At 37.7% G+C, this 5,694-nt stretch overlaps 1 protein-coding gene across 1 annotated transcript in view; it reads left to right on the forward strand.

Moving 5' to 3' along the window:
• The first annotated feature begins 1,145 nt into the window (after positions 1 to 1,145).
• LOC107695526 (phosphatidylcholine:ceramide cholinephosphotransferase 1-like) overlaps positions 1,146 to 5,694 on the forward strand; it is a 37,815-nt gene continuing 33,266 nt past the window's right edge. Inside the window, exon 1 of the mRNA XM_016495471.1 lies at positions 1,146 to 1,364. The gene's annotated coding sequence lies outside the window, so the exon portion shown is untranslated. The remainder of the gene's footprint in view (positions 1,365 to 5,694) is intronic.

The following is a 5,694-nucleotide window of genomic DNA, read 5'->3' on the forward strand; positions in this document are numbered from 1 at the left end:
AATTGCTGGGTTTGTCCCTATTTTACCCAGCACTGGGTTGTATTTAACCCAACATTTTTTAGAGTGTAATGTCCAAACCGTGAGTCTAAATGCATTTAGGACAAATAACATTTAAATGATCCAGTTATTTGCTACCATTTCTACTTGGACATATTACATATATCAAATCAATTTGGGTAATACATTTTCATTTTAATTTCGCAACTTATAAAGTGTTAAATTAGTATGTAATATTAAAGCTACTGTTGGAAATGGCAAATGTAAATTATATAATTACATATTCATATGCCTATTAAAATGTACATTTAAATACAGAAATACATTTCCATTTTGAAAATTGCATTACCATTTTGCATAGGCTATTAGGCTACATTTTAAATTGAATTTTACTACCTCTATGCTTCATACTTTACACGACTTCCAGTAATGGTTAGAGAGTTGGACTCATAACCCAAAGGTTGTGAGTTCGAGTCTCAGGTCCGGCAGGAATTGTCGGTGGGGGGAGTGAATGTACAGCGCTCTCTCCCACCTTCAATACCACGACTGAGGTGCCCTTGAGCAAGGCACCGAACCCCCAACTGCTCCCCGGGCGCCGCAGCAAAAATGGCTGCCCACTGCTCCGGGTGTGTGTTCACGGTGTGTGTGTGTGTGTGTTCACTGCTGTGTGCGATGGGATAAATGCAGAGCACTATGGGTCACCATACTTGGCCTCATGTCACGTCACCTTTAAATGACCAGAAGCTGGCGCAATTGACCACAAATGACATTTAGACTAACGTAGCCTATTTCATGGAAATAATTATATTAAGTGTTTTACATGCGGCGTACTAACGTTATATTATTAAGTAGGCTACTCATAAAACGTCAATACGCGTGTTGCATATGCATGTCACGTGTATTTATTTGATATATTTATTCTATTATAATATATTTTAGGCAATATCATTACTATGCAATAACGATAATGCAATACGTTTTCTCAGCAATCAGCAAAACAATCAATAACTGCTTTCAACTGCAGACAACAGCTCATTAACTGTGAAATGATATGGCACGACTTCGATTTTCCCATTCTCCTCCTTTTTGCCCCCCACACCCACCCAAAAACATGAGGTCTCGCCCCGCCTTCGGGGTGGTCTGTGATCGCAAACCCTAGAAACCTCCTTTGGCGAACTACGTGCTTCTGTTACCAACAATCCATCAACTTCATCCGCTGATTTCCGTGCAACTCCGAACAACACATGCGTGGTGAGCTGCCTAGAGACTCTTCATTACGTCTGCAGCAGGCTCTTTCAGAGTGAGTTTCTCCAAGATGAAGCTCAAGGCACATGCGTCCTGTGGGTTTGTGAAGACGAGCGCTCGTGGTAAGGCTTTTAGCAATACATTCACTGTGTTCGCCGCGCGCGCTTCAATGTAACAGCTGAAATTCGAACATTCGAATGGCGTTGCGATTACAGCGGATGCAATGTTTCATCTGTTGATCATCGCAACTTTTCTGAATGCGTACAGTTGCTCTGATTGATACATGCATGATAGAGCTGTTGGTGTAATGTTGTTGTCCCATCTGTTGCGAATTCATCATGACATGTGTGCATGAACGTGGATATTTCTGATTTATGTTGTGTTATCGAGTGGTGGCACGCTGATATTTGGGTTGGAATCTCTCACGAGATGCCAATGTTAGCCTACTAGCATCTTCTGTGGTACGACTACTACTTCTTTTTTTTTTTTCTTTTTTTTTTGAGGTACTTGGAGGTATAGAAGTCTAAAAAGACTTTGATTCTCCCTTTATTTTAAACTAATCATTTTGATGAAATCTCAGAAAAGCCCTTGGCTACAGATTACTGTGCCATGCATAGCTGTTGTACTGTAAATGTCATGGAAATATCAGGCATTTGTTATTTTCCTGGCTTGGGAAAGTCATCAACTTGCAGGAACCCCATAATAATGGATCTTTGTAATATAAATGGAATTGTTTTTGCATTGGTTTAATTTGTTTTTGTACTTTTCTTTTAACATTTTCAATCAAAAAATATGATTTAATGACTCTGAAAATCTAAAAAGTGGCCAACCAAAAAGTTAACTATATTGCACCATGGCCAATATTTAAATTCTATACTATTTTGTCAAAAGGAAAAATGAAATCAATAGTTTTAAAGTTTACAAGCAAATTTGGGCATCCTGACATCAAGTATGAAAGACATTTATAAGTATAGAAAACTACTATTTTGTCTAATAAAACAAGTGCTATTAAATTATTAGTGTTTTAAAAATGAGCTTTAATTAAGTGCAAAATGAAAGCAAAACAGTTTACGATAAGGTTCAATTCATTTCATACATTTAAGTAGTATAAAGAAATATTTGTTAATGTATTATGAACACACTTGAATTACCTGAACAATAGTATATTCATAAAATAACATTAACCTAGATTATTACATTCTCAAAAAAAATGGTTAATTTCTAAAATAATTGTTAATTTGTTAAAAACATTAACTAATGTTAATAAATTAAACCTGATTGTAGGGTGTTATAATGATGAAAATGTAAAAATAGGCATGCACAATTAAATTAAATTGGCTGGTAAATTAAAAAAAAAAATTTTGTATTCAATGCATTCTAATTTATATTTGATTAACTTGGAAAAATGAAAGAAAAAAAATCATAAAAGGGCGCAATGTACTGTATTAAAGTGCCCCTGTTATGCCATTTTTACGGTTCCTTATATTATTTTGGGAGTCTCCTACAATAGGATTACATGCATGCAAGGTCAAAAAACGCTTTCGTTTTCTCAAAATATGCATTTAATATCACCTCATTTTCCAGCGTTTCTCTAACGATTCGTTCGAAGCAGTTCAAAGATTCGGTCTCTCTAAACTCCTCCTTTCCGTGAGCCTGCTCTGCTCTGATTGGTCAGATGGCTTAGTCTGTTGTGATTGGTCTACGGCGTACAGCGCGTTTCGGAAACGATACGCGTATTTCAATAGTTCTGTATTTTGAACGCTCTATAGAAAATATAAACATCTGTTATTTATCATACTTACAGGTTGTGATTCAGTGGAGCAGCTGGTCCAAATAAACAAGATACTGATCCATCTTTCAACAAACATAGGCGGGCATTATGCAAATGCGTTACCCCATGACGTGTAGCCGTCACGGAAGTGGGATTTGAATTACTAACGACTTGTTTCAGCTGTTCAGAGTCAATTCTTTATTTTGGGAGACAATAACTTTATTTATCGTGCACTTTCAGCTTTACAACTTTGCAGATCGTTTACATTCACATATAGCTACATTACACACTGTATGAAAGGCAATATCGGAAATGGCATAGTAGGGGCACTTTAATATGAAGGAATTTTCTGTATTGATTCTTTTTTTTTAAAGGGGTCATATGATGCTTTTTTAAAGATCATTATTTTGTGTATTTGGTGTAACAGAATTGCTCTCTTTCTCGCTCTCTCTCGCTCTCTTCTCCCTTCTTTCTTTGCGTGCACATTTGGGCGGCATTGGCCGGTAGATATGTGAGGGTGTGTTAGAACGAGCCGTTTTAGGGGGGTGTGGCAGAGTCTTAACTTTGATAAAGAATATCTCTTTGGATTTGAGACTTTAGTCTTTGCAACTTCAGGGATCTTATCTATGCACAATCAGCTTGTAACACTCCAAAGAGAAAGGAAAACTTGAAATCGCATCATATGACCCCTTTAAAGTTTGCACTTTATTGCATTGTGTTTTATAGTTAGCAGAAATGTGTTTTATAGTTAGCAGAAATGTCTGTAAAATAAATGGATAATTTGATTTCCTTGCAGAAAATTACTAGTACATTTTCTGTTATTTATTTATTTGACAGTGTAGTTCTGGACTGAACGTCACATTATTTACCTCTTGTATCTTACATAATATTGTTTATTTAGCTGCATGGCTGGAATATAAACCATATGCTTCAGGTAGAAAATGGTGTTTTTGGTTTTGTAGGTTGAAATAATGCTGCATTTGTCTAGATCAGTGGTGTCCAACCCTGCTCCTGGAGAGCTACCATCCTGCAGATTTCAGCTTCAAACACACCTGAACCAGCTAATCAAGGTGTTCAGGGTTGCTTGATAATTACAGACAGGTGTTCTGGAGCAGGGTTGGAACTAAAGTCTGCAGGACCGTAGCTCTCCAGGAGCAGGGTTGGACACCCCTGGTCTAGATGGTTTCAGTGCAGGCATTCTCAGATGACTAATGACTAAATGTAATTAGGATTAAGCAGGGGACATTTATTAGCTGGTGGGAAGACTGGAGCCTGTGGTGATCTTTGGATAATTGGATGTCTCTCAGGTGTGTGTGTGTGTGCGCGCGCGCTCGCTCTGGAAGTCTCTGAAAACACAAGGTCTGCAGCTGGGCTTCAGTCCCAGAGGGCTAAATTAGAGACTTACAGAAATGTGAAAATCTGCTGTTTGCATGCTGTTGCGTGTCTTCTCTGCAGAAAGTTATTCAACTTCGCATAAAGCTGTTTCATGTTGTATACAAACTCAGTTCATGTGAAGAGGACAGAGTGGCATTCGAGACAAAACGATCTAACCTCAAATTTACAGTAAGTCCTAAATGGTTACGACTGATCCTTATCGAAAATGGTTTAGCAGTATCTATTAATGAAGATGCACTTTGTGGCTCCTGACCTCAGGCTCACATGCTTATTTGTTTCTTGTGTGGTCTCTCTCTTGTGTGGACACTCATATAACCAAGAGCTCAGGCTGTTTATGGAAAATATGAGACATGCGCACTGTGTGGAGACACATGCTCCTAATATAGACTTTTACTGTGGAAAGTATAGTGCTGTCAAATGGCTGTGGATAGTTTGCCGCTGACACACTCCAGTTAAAGCATGAGATGCATGTGTGGTGCAGAATTGCATTTATTCACTGTAAAAAGGGAATTTTCAAAGTAAATGAAATGGATTATTGGAGTATGTTTTACAATATATATATATATTAGGGCTGCACGATTAATCGCATGCGATATTTAACGCGCATCTTATCAGTAAAGCCGGTTCTGTAATCAGCGGTAAATCTCCATCACCTGCGTGCTTTCACATTGAGCAGCATTAAACACACACACACACACACACACACACTATTTCAGTCATTCTATTTAAGAATGCCATTAATTCAATGTTTCTTTGTAATTGTTTGGGAAATTTACTAGCAATTTATGAGTGAAAGTTGTTTCTTAGCTTTTTTCAAGTAAATCCTACTTACATTTTTCTTCATTGTGCATATTAGTTAGGGGTGGACTGATACCATTTTTCCAGAACCAATCCGATACCAAAAATTTGGAGTATCAGCCGATACCAATTAGGCTTGCCGAGATAGAAGGTGCTGACGGTGATACCGGTGTTAAGCCGCAACACCGGTTACGTCACTTACCCACCGCGTCACCGACCCCCACCGTCGTTTAGATTTTTTATAGTAATAAAAATCATTTAGTTCAGTAAAAGACCAGCTTTTACTGTGGAAAGTATAGTGCTGTCAAATGGCTGTGGATAGTTTGCCGCTGACACACTCCAGTTAAAGCATGAGATGCATGTGTGGTGCAGAATTGCATTTATTCACTGTAAAAAGGGAATTTTCAAAGTAAATGAAATGGATTATTGGAGTATGTTTTACAATATATATATATATTAGGGCTGCACGATTAATCGCATGCGATATT

The sequence above is a fragment of the Sinocyclocheilus anshuiensis genome, unplaced genomic scaffold, assembly GCF_001515605.1.
Source record: "Sinocyclocheilus anshuiensis isolate Anshui unplaced genomic scaffold, SAMN03320099.WGS_v1.1 scaffold466, whole genome shotgun sequence".
In the NCBI taxonomy this organism is placed as follows: domain Eukaryota; kingdom Metazoa; phylum Chordata; class Actinopteri; order Cypriniformes; family Cyprinidae; genus Sinocyclocheilus; species Sinocyclocheilus anshuiensis.